A 13,612-nucleotide genomic window follows, 5' to 3' on the forward strand; every position below is an offset into this window, starting at 1 on the left:
CCCTCACTTCCAGTGCCATCACATTATTGCCAAGCCATGCGTGTTAAGCCACACTGCGGCTGTGTTTGCACCGTCCGCGTTCGCGACCAACTCACTGCACTGATTTTAGGCTCAGGGGGAAAAAGGACTAACCGGAGATGCGGCTCGTTTACAATAGTTGTGTGTACGCACTAAGAGTCAGTTTACCATCTTACGATACGATGGGAAGCACTTCGTTGAACCGCCAAGGGGGGGCCACTTTTAGGCAGCCCGGCAAAACGTTAACCCGATGAGACGCAAAAGACACAAAAAGGGTACAGAACACACGAGGCAGTCAAGTCAGATCACCGTTGAAAAGTGGGAGTAGTGTCGCGACGGAGAGGGAACAAACTTTAGAAAAGCGGTTGAAAGTAAACATTTTTGAAGCCTGTGAAAACAAGGCCACGTTGTGATTCTCTGGTGGGATTAAAAAAGGAAGCCGCCTAAAGGCAGCACTCTGTAAACAACAGAGAGAAGAGAAAGAGACAGGGTGGTGAGAGGATGGGATGGGGGCCGGGGGTTTAGAGAGAGAGAGAGAGAGAGAGAGCGCAGGGGGTTAGCTAATGGAGGAGTAAAAAGGAGAGAGTAGGGGCTTTATCAGATGGGAGAGAGAAAGGAAGAGAGAGAGGGGAGAGAGAGGGTATGTTTTGCGCATGTACTGCATGTCAGAGTGGTGGTGAAGCTTAATGGATGGCCTTAATACGATGATGACACACAAAACAACTAAATAGAGGTCCAGAGAGAGAGAGAGAGAGAGAGAAAGAGAGAGAGAGAGAGAGAGAGAGAGAGAGAGAGAGAGAGAGAGAGAGAGAGAGAGAGAGAGAGAGAGAGAGAGAGAGAGAGAGACACTCATTATCATCATCAAAGGGACCTATAAATACCGCACTCTTGGGAAACAGTGGGTCGAAGTCTCAGAGTGGGTCACGGATGTGTTGTAACAAGCAATGCCATCTGTGTCATTATCATCAATTTCAGCGCTACTGTAAAAGCACACTTCTCTCTCTCTCTCTCTCTCTCTCTCTCTCTCTCTCTCTCTCTCTCTCTCTCTCTCTCTCTCTCTCTCTCTCTCTATCTATCTCTCTCAAAATATACTTTTCTTTCTTTCTCTCTCTATAACTACGGCATACATTCTCTCAAAACTTTTCTTTCTCAAACTATGAGTCCAGGACCCAAAAGTGGGTCATTTGACTCTTGCAGCTGGTCCCCGCATGATGGGAGTAATTGGTTCCCATGAGCCGAGGTCCCAGAGCGACACGTTCTCACACAGGCTCTCGAGGTGAACGAGTCGAGGGGTGTCCCGACTGATACACACACACACACACATACACACACACACACACACACACACACACACACACACACACACACACACACACACACACACACCACACACACACACACACACACACACACACACACACACACACACACACACACACACACATACATACAGTACACACACACACACACACACACACACACACACACACACACACACACACACACACACACACACACACAACACACACACACACACACACACACCACAAACGCATGTTAGGCAGGGACTACAGATTTAGAGCCATTTACCATTTACGGATGCAAACTAGCTCATTAGCAAATTCTGGCACATTTACATTGATGTGGAAACTGAAGATGTTGATTAATGTACACTGTCCCTGGGTAAAAAAATAAATAAATAAACTTAAACAAACTTGTGTCCTCTGCACGTCCATAATACCATGTAATGCGGACAGACGGGCCACTGACACATTACATCCAGAATCAATATCAGAGGAATTCCAAACACAAGGCATCCTGTCGTTCTGGATTCCCCTCCAGCACTCAGCGTGGGTGGGAGGGACCTCGGTTGGTTTCTGTGATGTTGCCACGGGGATAGGATTCGAAGGGGGTTTGCGCACCTGTCAGTCCCTATACTCCACATCAGTATCAAGGTCATGGGATTTAGGCTTCAAGCCTGTCTTCGTGTATGTGTCTGTCTGTTTTTCTATTTGTCTGACTGATTGACTGACTACCTACCTGCTTTTCTGTCTGCCTGTCGTGCGTGTCTGTCTGATCAACTGTCTGCCTATACCTTTCGCTCTGTCAGTCAGTCAGTCGGCTGGCCAGCCTGTCTGTCTGTCTGTCTGTCTGTCTGTCTGTCTGTCTGTCTGTCTGTCTGTCTGTCTGTCTGTCTGTCTGTCTGTCTGTCTGTCTGTCTGTATGTCTGTCTGTCTGTCTGTCTGTCTGTCTGTCTGTCTGTCTGTCTGTCTGTCTGTCTGTCTGTCTGTCTGTCTGTCTGTCTGTCCGTCCGTCCGTCCGTCCGTCTGTCTGTCCATCTTCTCCTGTCTGTGACACAGACCGAGTGACTATAAATACGGTCCCTGCAGACAGGGTGGCAGCTCCTCCTCCGAGCTGGACGTCCCACCGGACATGTTGGTGCATTAAACTGGGGAAACACCCACGCCCACAAATGATACAGTGCGACTCTAAAGTGGCGGGTCAGTGAGCCAGACTTCCACTCGATACTCTACTGCGGGGAGGAGAGAGGAGGTATCGCAATCCCTTCGAATGTAAACAGACTGTTCTAGGTAATTACAGAGACATCCTGAGTGTGAAAGACATGGAAGCAGCTCTGGATGAGATGTTTCCACAGCATCTGCTTTTAATCAGCCGGGACGCTGTGGCTAAAGTCAGATCTCAGGACTTTAATACCGACCGACCAACCTTAATTCATTTTATACGGCATCGGCCCGAATATATGACACTGTTTTTCCTCCCTCCCCCGCAAATTACGCCTAAGATTTACACCTCGTCTTGTAAATCTGTAGTAAAATGGTACTTCATTATACAGAATATCATTGGGAAATATGGTATAAATACCCACAGCTTTTTATATTATTCGACAAATTCTCTCCCGTCTATCTGCAGATACTATACCTATATCTGTACTACATATCCCTTACCTACTCTTACTAATTATGCTGCTGGCCAGTATGACTATTACCATAGTGTCTTTATATACCTGTATCCATAGGCGCCTGGCCTTAAGAGCACGCGGAGCAGCTGCTCTCCCACTATTGAACTTGGGGGAGCAAGGGTATGATCTTGCTCCACCACTTTTTGATCATATGAAAAATATGATATACCCCCCCCCCAATATATAAATCTAACCATAACTACGTAATTTCAATCAAATTAATAATACGCAATGACACTTAATAACACGTTTTTAAGTTTCCAAAGATTGCGAACCCCCCCCCCCCCCCCCTGCCCGATTATGGTTTGATCCAGTTCCTCCCATCTCCAGCGCGTAGACCTTGGCTCACAGCGCTGCAGTCTGGCTGCAGGTAGGCTACTAGGCTGAGTCAGTGTAAATATCAAAGCCCACAGAGTGTGTCATAATATTGGTGGCAGGCAGGCAGGCTTTTCCAGTAAGTTGTTCAAATAAAAGGATTATGTTAGACATAAGTTACTATTGAGTGGTAGTAGAACTTCTACGGTTCTACCACGCAATACAATAAAAGTGTTTCACGGTCCCGAATTGCGATCTGGTCATACGGTTTCCTCGAATAAATAATAATAACGTTTCCCTCTCTGGTTGGCGTTAGCTTTAGTGCTAGCCGCTAGCTAACGTTATCTAGATATGTGGTGTGAGCTGGATGACGTTGACTTCATTTCCAAACGTTAACGCTATCTATATGGCAGACGAGCAGGGCCGGATTAACGACGACCGCGGCCCGTGGGCCTATAGTGACGAGGGGCCTCCATTTTTTTTTCTTTTTTTTTTTTTTTTTTTTTTTGAGATCGATGTCATGATTGTGCACTGCAGATTCAGGGAGGAGGCAGAGAAGGAGAGAAAGAGACACAAGATTTACAGGTAATGGAAATATATCTTTTTTCTCTTTCTTATTAAAAACTTGGCCTATTTGAAAGGAGATTGATTTAATAAAAATGAATGAGCGAAAAATCAATATACAGTGTATATACAGTATAATATATTATTATTATTATAGTAATTGGCTATCATACTGCAATATAAACTGAGTTTTATAGTGAAAAGAGCAGCTTTATTGGTCAAGATTGAAGCCTCTATATTGCAGGAAATTGCACGTACAGGTTCATTAAATTAAAAAAAAAAAAGTCTGCCATGGAGGGGGTCGTGCTGGACCCCCTCCAAACCACCCCTTGCCTGTCCAAAAAATAAAAAATAAAAATAAAAATTATTAAAAAAAAAAATGAATAAAAAAAATATTCTTGCACCCCCACTTTCAACTATAACTAGGCGGCCATGCATCACTGTACATATTAATACTACAACTCTGTAGATACATCTGATTAGCACTATTTCTCAGTAGTACTAATTTATATATTGTATACCCAACTTAATCATACTACATTTGCACTCTGGTTGGATGACAAACTTCTTTTCGTACTGTACTTGCTGTATAATGGCAATACATTTGAATCTAATCTAATGAAATGATCTCCCATGTATTCACTGTATTCTCTTGATGAGTCCAGTGTGTTGCCAGACCACAGTTCATTGGCCACAGTTAATGGAACACGTCAACATTATGGGAAATGCACTTACCATCTTCTCAAGAGTCAGACAATAAGATAGATACTAATGTCCTCTCTGTGTGTTCAGAAGAAAGCTATCCAGCTGCAAGCTAGCCTACTCCGAAAGAGGTATTTTTGGCCAACAGCTAGGCTAGGCTGGTCCGTATCCGCTTCCATTAATTTGTACTAAACTAGGCTAGCTTGCAGCCAGATAGCTTTCTACTGAACGCACTGAGAGGAAATTGGTATCTATCTTCTCATCTGACTCTGGAGAAGACGGTAAGCGCATTTCCCATAATGTTGCCGTTTTACTTTAAACACTCACCATTTCATTACATGAACCTGTTGTTTGCCGACCAGTGCTTCTTCGATGGAGCGCTGTGTCTTGGATATAATGTATCATATATTCTGCTCCGTATCAAGAGGGACTTGTTTTGTTCAGGTCATTGAAATTCATTCTCTCTTATTACATGTCGTTTCTGAGTAACAGTGAGGAGAACGACAACAAGTCATCGGACCTTTTGTCAAGTCTGAACCAAACGCATAATGATCGTACGCTTTCCTCAATCGTTCTATGCAAATGAGACTATATGCATTTGTCATCGTTGTGTGTGTGTGTGTGTGTGTGTGTGTGTGTGTGTGTGTGTGTGTGTGTGTGTGTGTGTGTGTGTGTGTGTGTGTGTGTGTGTGTGTGTGTGTGTGTGAGCGTAAGGTCTGTGAGTGACACATGCTCACAGCTGAACACAATTGCCCTTATGTAGAAATGTCAGAATGACACACAAGGCACGCACGCACACACACACACCTACACACACACACACCCACACACACGCGCGCACACACACACACACACACACACACACACACACACACACACACACACACACACACACACACACACACACACACACACACACACACACACACACACACACACACACACACACAGACGCACACACACAAACACAATGTTCACTCATAAAACATCAAAGTATTGTTCATTGTTCTTGTCCAAGTCACCTGTGTGTGTGTGTGTGTGTGTGTGTGTGTGTGTGTGTGTGTGTGTGTGTGTGTGTGTGTGTGTGTGTGTGTGTGTGTGTGTGTGTGTGTGTGTGTGTGTGTGTGTGTGTGTGTGTGTGTCAAGTCAATAGTTTTATTTGTCACGGCATACAAGCATACAGTGAAATGCGGGGGGTCTTGCCCGCAACGATTGTGCAATAATACAATAATGCAATAATACAATAATAAGAATCCAATAGGATGAGAATGAGACATTTGTGCAATAATACAAGTAATAATAATAAGACATAACAGGTATATGTACATGAAGTTTACAAAAGCATGGTACTTTAAAACAACGTGACTTTAACAGCTCCTCACTTTAAAACAATAATACAATAATACAATAATAAGAATCCAATAGGATGAGAATAAGACATTTGTGCAATAATACAAGTAATAAGAATAAGACATAACAGGTATATTATGTACATGAAGTTTACAAAAGCATGGTACTTTAAAACAACGTGACTTTAACAGCTCCTCACTTTAAAACAGGCCAATGTTGGGGTTAGGGTTAGAATTAGGGTTATTAGGTGATATATTCGATTGAAAACAACAAGTGATTGTAATCAAATAGCAGGTGTGTGCGGCGAGCGTTAAAGGCATTTTCAATGTACTTCTCTCAAAAATGCACTTCCTTTTGTGCTTTCATGCACCCATGTAGTTTCTCAAGTTTCTTTAATAGTTGTCATACAGAAGTACAGAATACTTTCATACAAAATGCTTCTTACTGTTACGCTCCAGTGTGAAATAAAAGTGCGATGTTTATAGCAGCGGAAAATGTTTATTTTGTACATTATCTAACGTTAACACGAACCTAAACTAACTTTAGGTTAGTTGTAACGTTAGTTTAGGTTCGTGTTAACGTTAGATATGTGAGGTTTCTGTCCTTGCTCTCTCACTCGTTCTGTTCCTTTAACCACCTCGCTCTGCTTTCATTTGTTTTTTCTGTTAATTATTTCAATTCCCTCATTCACACGCTTCTCCCCAGTGACGTCATCAGAGACGTCGCTGATTGGTTCTCTCAGGTCCGCACGCTTTTCAATCACATTCCCCAGCTGTCACTGCTTGTCAATCAATCAATCCCTTATTATTTATACCCCGTTTCTCCACTCTAAGTTTGTTGGATCGTCTTGATTTTTCTCTGGTTGCATTCTTCGTTTTTCTGCTGCTGCTGCTTTGCTCTCTGTGCTATCTCCAGGATTTTTCCAAGAAGCCTTCCTCTTGGACTCCTGTTCCCGTGGCGCACGCTCGCTCCGCTGTTGTTCCAGCACCATTACGCATTACGTCTGGGTGAGTTTTTATTGACTGTCTTGACCTATTCCGTTTTTCGTGTGTTACTATTACACTGAAGATTACCACCTTTTGTCAGACAGTCACTCACCCAGCGTTCCCTTTTGTTTGTTCCCTCTGGGATAATATTTTTGGGACTTTTCATCTCCCTCTGTGTGTTGCTCACACCGAAGATTTTATTTCACATTTGGATTGTTTTGGACTTCACTACTGTGTGTATATTACACGAAGATATTCACTTGGGACTGTGTTTGGATTTTTGCTCACTGTGTGTATTACACGAAGAGATTCACTTGGGATTTGTTTTGGAATTGTGCTCACTGTGTTTAATTACACGAGGATTAGTTCACCCTGTTCTCCTGCTCGTTCAACCTGCACTGTTGTTGACTCGTTCCCTCTCTCCCTCTCTCGGTCTCGCAACACATCGGAGATTCTGCCGAGAGAATTCTGCAGAGCGGTTCTGACGTCAACATCTGCTATTCCCAAACTACCACCACGGGAGAAGCTGCAGAGCAGCAGAACTTTTGCCCCCTGGCCTATGTACCTGTCTTGTTGACTTGCCTATCCTGTACTCTTTATATTTAGTATTCAAATAAACAAGCCCTTGTATTTGGCAACTCTGAATTCCTACTCTCTTGTGTCGTGCGTTTGGGGTCGGTGTCAAACCATAACATTACGATCCAACCAAAATGACGACCCCAGCCGACACAGAGAGGGTCAGAACCGCACTTGCAAATCAAGTCGAGTTGACCAGGGATCACAGTCTCCAATTAGAGCGGGCTGCGGCTGCGGTGCAGAATCTCAGGGACCAGGTCCTGCCTATGCAGGGTTCAATGGCCGCTATGGCGGGACAACAGTCCGACATTCTCGCTCAGCTTCACTCGCTGGGTGACACCGTTAATACCTTTCATCTCTCACACCCTTCAGGAGCATTCCCCGCAGCCCCAGCAGATCTCGCATCTCGGGAACCCCGTCTCTCCGTCCCACGGCTGTTCGACGGTAATCCCGAGGAGTGTGCCACATTCATCATGCAATGTGAGTTGGTTTTCCGTCATCAACCAAGCCGTTTTTCTGCTCGTGGGTCCCAAGTGGCTTATATAACGAACTTACTTTCAGGCCATGCTGCCCAGTGGGTCACTTCCTCCTGGGCAATGGAAGCAGATTTTTTGTTTTCCTATCCAGACTTCGTGGCGGAGCTCCGCAGAGTGTTCCACCATCCAGCCCGAGGTCTGGACCCTGGAGCCCGGTTGGGGACCTTCCGACAGGGGAGCGGCAGGGTGACGGACTATGTCATGGAGTTTCGTCTGGCGGCGGTGGAGAGTGGATGGAACGAACCTGCTCTTCGCCTAACCTTCTTGAGGGGGCTCAGTGACGCAGTCCGGGACCAGCTCGCTACCCGGGAGTTGCCCGACTCCCTCGAGGATCTGTTTAGCCTCGTCATCCGTATTGACGGACGCCTCCTGGAGAGAAGGCGCGAGAGGACCCGACTGTTACCTCCTGAAGCACCCCGGACTCCTGGACGCCCCGTCCCCAACACTACTGGTGGTAACAGGCTTCCCCGTTCGGTTCGCGAGGAGGAACCCATGCAGCTGGGACGCTCTCATCTGAGCCAGGCGGAGCGTGAGGCAAGGCTCAGGTCCGGTCTCTGCCTCTACTGCGGAGGTGCGGGACACCGTATCGCCGACTGCCCCATCCGGCCAAAAGATCAGGCTCACCGAGACCCCGGGAGCTCCTGGTGAGCCGTTTTTCCCATTCCCAGCGCCGCGCACCACCTGACCATCTGATGAGCGTCACCCTGGCCTGGGGGGACCAACGTGCCACGGTGGAGGCCCTCATCGACTCTGGGGCAGACGAGAATTTCCTCGACTTCGAGTTTGCCACTCGAGCCAACATACCTCTTGAGGACCTTGTGAGGCCCTTGGAGATCTTTTCGTTGGACCAACACCGCCTGGCCGACATCTCTCAACGCACCGGCCCAGTCGTGCTGACCATCGCTGGGAACCACGTCGAGAGAATCCAGTTCCTCATTACCCAATCCCCCCTTGTCCCGGTGGTCCTGGGTAGGCCCTGGCTCGCGCTGCACGAGCCCCACATCGCCTGGTCCTCCGGTACCATCAGGGGCTGGAGCTCCTCCTGTCACGCCCGCTGTCTGCAGGCGGCGTCCTGTCCCCCGCCCCGGAGGCCCGCTGGTGAGTTGCCCCCGGACCCCTCGTCCATACCTCCCGAGTACCACGACCTCATGGAGGTATTCAGTAAGACCAGGGCTCAGGCCCTTCCACCTCACCGCCCCTATGACTGCGCCATCGACCTCCGCCAAGGGGCTCCCCTTCCCGGCAGCCGCCTCTACAGTCTGACTGTCCCGGAGAAGAAGGCGATGGATCTCTACATCTCTGAGTCATTGGAAGCAGGACTCATTCGGCCTTCCTCCTCCCCGGTGGCGGCCGGGTTCTTCTTTGTTGGTAAGAAGGATGGGGACCTGCGACCCTGCATCGACTATCGTCAGCTCAACGAGATCACCATCAAGAACAAATACCCCCTACCTCTCATGAGCTCCACCTTCGAGCCACTGACCCAGGCCTCGTTCTTCACCAAGCTGGACCTCCGAAGTGCCTACCATCTTGTCCGTATCCGTGAGGGCGATGAATGGAAGACCGCCTTCAAGACCCCCAGGGGCCACTACGAGTACCTTGTAATGCCGTTCGGCCTCACCAACGCCCCGGCGGTATTCCAGGCACTCATGAACGACGTCCTTCGTGACATGCTGGAGGTGTTCGTGGTGTTGTACCTGGACGACATTCTCATCTTTTCCAGGACCCTCGAGGAACACATCCTGCATGTCCGCCGTGTGCTGGAGCGCCTCCTCCACAATCGGCTCTTCGTCAAGGCGGAGAAGTGCCGTTTTCACTCCAACTCCGTCGACTACCTGGGCTTCATCGTCGAGAAGGGCTTGACCCGAGCGGATCCTCGCAAGATCCAGGCTGTGGAGGATTGGCCAGAACCCACCACTCGGAAGGAGTTACAGAGTTTCCTCGGGTTCGCCAACTTCTACCGAAGGTTCATCCGGAACTACAGTCAAGTGGCGGAGCCACTTACCAAGCTAACCTCCCCCGCTCTGCCGTTCGACTGGTCCCCAGCGGCATGCGCTGCGTTCCGCTCCCTCAAGAGAAGGTTCACTTCTGCCCCTATCCTGCTCCACCCTGACCCCAAGAGACAGTTCATCGTGGAGGTGGACGCCTCGGATTCTGGCCTGGGCGCTGTCCTATCCCAGCGATCTCTTTCAGACCAGAAGGTGCATCCTTGCGCCTTCTACTCGCGTCGCTTCCTCCCCGCCGAGAGGAACTACGACACCGGCAATCGGGAGCTGCTGGCGGTCGTGGCTGCGCTGGAAGAGTGGCGTCATTGGCTAGAGGGTGCCGAGGAGCCTTTTACCATCTGGACGGACCACAAGAACCTGACGTTCATCCGCGCTTCCAGGCGCCTCAACGGTCGGCAGGCGAGATGGGCCAGTTTCCTCAGCCGGTTCGACTTCTCGCTGACCTTCCGCCCCGGTTCCCGCAACACGAAGGCCGACTCCCTGTCCCGGATGCACTCCAAGGGGGCTCCACCCTCTGAGGACCCTTCTCCCATCCTCCCGGAGGCCCGAGTGGTTGGAGCCATCACCTTGGGCATCGAGGGTGTGGTGAGGCGTGCCCTACGCTTCCAACGTGCTCCAAGCAACGTCCCTAGGAGCCGTCTCTTCGTCCCCGACTCTGTCCGGTCCCAGGTACTGCTGTGGGGCCATACCAGCCGGTTCGCCTGCCACCCTGGCGTCCATCGCACGTTCTCCTTCCTGGCTCGTCGTTTCTGGTGGCCCACCATGCGGAACGACGTCAAGGAGTTCGTATTGGCCTGCGCGGTCTGTGCCCGCAGCAAGGCCTCTCACCAGGCACCCTCCGGGCTCTTGCAGCCACTTCCCATTCCGAGCCGTCCGTGGTCACATGTGGCGCTCGACTTCGTCACTGGTCTGCCCTCCTCCCAGGGGAACACCTGCCTTCTGACCGTGGTGGATCGATTCAGCAAGGGGGTCCACCTCGTGGCCCTCTCCAAGCTTCCCTCGGCGGCCGAGACGGCGGACCTCCTGACGCACCACGTGTTCTGCCTTCATGGCTTTCCCCAGGACATCGTCTCTGACCGGGGGCCCCAGTTCACCTCCCAGGTATGGCGGGCCTTTTGCAAGGGATTGGGGGCAACGGTCAGTCTCTCCTCTGGTTATCATCCCCAGACTAACGGGCAGACGGAGAGGATGAACCAGAGCGTAGAGTCTGCTCTTCGGTGTGTGGCAGCCGAGAGACCAGCATCCTGGAGCCGTTTCCTTCCCTGGGTTGAATACTCCATCAATTCAATGGTCAGTTCCGCCACCGGCCTCTCCCCTTTTGAGGTCTCCCTGGGCTACCAGCCCCCTCTTTTCCCCGCACAGGAGACGGAAGTGGCAGTTCCCTCCGTGCAGGTCCACCTCGACCGCTGCCGACGAGTTTGGGAGATCACCAGGACCGCGCTGCTCCGTGGTGCCGACCGGCGCCGGGTTCCTGCGCCGACTTACCGCCCTGGGCAGAGGGTGTGGCTCTCCGCGAAGGACCTCCCGCTACGGTCCTCGGCCAAGAAGCTCAACCCCCGTTTCGTCGGGCCTTTCGAGGTCCTGAAGGTACTCAGTCCGGCGGCCCTGCGCCTGAAGCTTCCTGCATCCATGCACATCCACCCCGTGTTCCATGTCTCCCGGGTTAAGCCCGTCTCCCTCAGTCCCCTTATGCCTCCAGCTCCTGATCCGCCGCCTCCCGTGTTGGTGGATGGTCACCCCCAGTGGCAGGTCCGCCGGTTGATGGGCGTTCGTCGGCGGGGCCGGGGGTTCCAATACCTGGTGGACTGGGAGGGTTACGGCCCTGAGGAGCGTAGCTGGGTCTCCCGGCAGCTCATCGTGGATCCCGGCTTGATCACCGACTTCCATCGGGCCCATCCTGACGAGCCGTGTCGGCCTGGTCGCCGGGTGGCTCCCGTGGAGGGGGGGGTACTGTGAGGTTTCTGTCCTTGCTCTCTCACTCGTTCTGTTCCTTTAACCACCTCGCTCTGCTTTCATTTGTTTTTTCTGTTAATTATTTCAATTCCCTCATTCACACGCTTCTCCCCAGTGACGTCATCAGAGACGTCGCTGATTGGTTCTCTCAGGTCTGCACGCTTTTCAATCACATTCCCCAGCTGTCACTGCTTGTCAATCAATCAATCCCTTATTATTTATACCCCGTTTCTCCACTCTAAGTTTGTTGGATCGTCTTGATTTTTCTCTGGTTGCATTCTTCGTTTTGCTGCTGCTGCTGCTTTGCTCTCTGTGCTATCTCCAGGATTTTTCCAAGAAGCCTTCCTCTTGGACACCTGTTCCCGTGGCGCGCGCTCGCTCCGCTGTTGTTCCAGCACCATTACGCATTACGTCTGGGTGAGTTTTTATTGACTGTCTTGACCTATTCCGTTTTTCGTGTGTTACTATTACACTGAAGATTACCACCTTTTGTCAGACAGTCACTCACCCAGCGTTCCCTTTTGTTTGTTCCCTCTGGGATAATATTTTTGGGACTTTTCATCTCCCTCTGTGTGTTGCTCACACCGAAGATTTTATTTCACATTTGGATTGTTTTGGACTTCACTACTGTGTGTATATTACACGAAGATATTCACTTGGGACTGTGTTTGGATTTTTGCTCACTGTGTGTATTACACAAAGAGATTCACTTGGGATTTGTTTTGGAATTGTGCTCACTGTGTTTAATTACACGAGGATTAGTTCACCCTGTTCTCCTGCTCGTTCAACCTGCACTGTTGTTGACTCGTTCCCTCTCTCCCTCTCTCGGTCTCGCAACACATCAGAGATTCTGCCGAGAGAATTCTGCAGAGCGGTTCTGACGTCAACATCTGCTATTCCCAAACTACCACCACGGGAGAAGCTGCAGAGCAGCAGAACTTTTGCCCCCTGGCCTATGTACCTGTCTTGTTGACTTGCCTATCCTGTACTCTTTATATTTAGTATTCAAATAAACAAGCCCTTGTATTTGGCAACTCTGAATTCCTACTCTCTTGTGTCGTGCGTTTGGGGTCGGTGTCAAACCATAACAAGATAATGTACAAAATAAACGTTTTCCGCTGCTATAAACGTTGCACTTTTATTTTGAAAACCCCAGAAAGGAAGTCATTATATTTGCTTTACCATCCTCCTGTTCTGCGTTAGCTCCGGTTAGCTCCGAGCGTCCAGTAGTTAGTAGTATATTATCAATACCAGCCATTGGATTACTGTTTTCTAAATTGGGGAGGGTTTTAATCGTCAAGGTAAGAAGATTTTAAGTCATGGTATCCATAAACTTCAATCGGTTCGGATCCTTTGAAGGAATGAGAATATCAACAAACCTGTAGGGAACGTCACGCTACTGTCCTGCCTCACTTCCAGTGATGAAGCTAAGCTATGCTAACGGAGCGACTGTTCCCTAAGCTAAATGCACGCACAGAGACAAAAAAGGTATGTATCTTCTTGTCTAACTCCAGGGAAGATGTTAAATAAGCTAATTTCCCAAAATGTTGGAGTTTTCCTTTAACAATTGTGTGTATTGAGCCGTACTGTATTGTACCCATTCTGCAATCTGTTAAATAAAGTTTTCAT

General features: G+C 49.3%; 1 pseudogene across 1 annotated transcript in view; it reads right to left on the reverse strand.

The window, feature by feature from the left end:
- The window catches only part of LOC311240112 (E3 ubiquitin-protein ligase Midline-1-like), a 90,499-nt pseudogene that overhangs the window by 44,608 nt on the left and 32,279 nt on the right, over positions 1 to 13,612 (reverse strand). The window lies entirely within an intron of this gene.

Source organism: Notolepis coatsorum (assembly GCF_963971535.1).
Source record: "Notolepis coatsorum genome assembly, chromosome: 1".
Lineage (NCBI taxonomy): Eukaryota > Metazoa > Chordata > Actinopteri > Aulopiformes > Paralepididae > Notolepis > Notolepis coatsorum.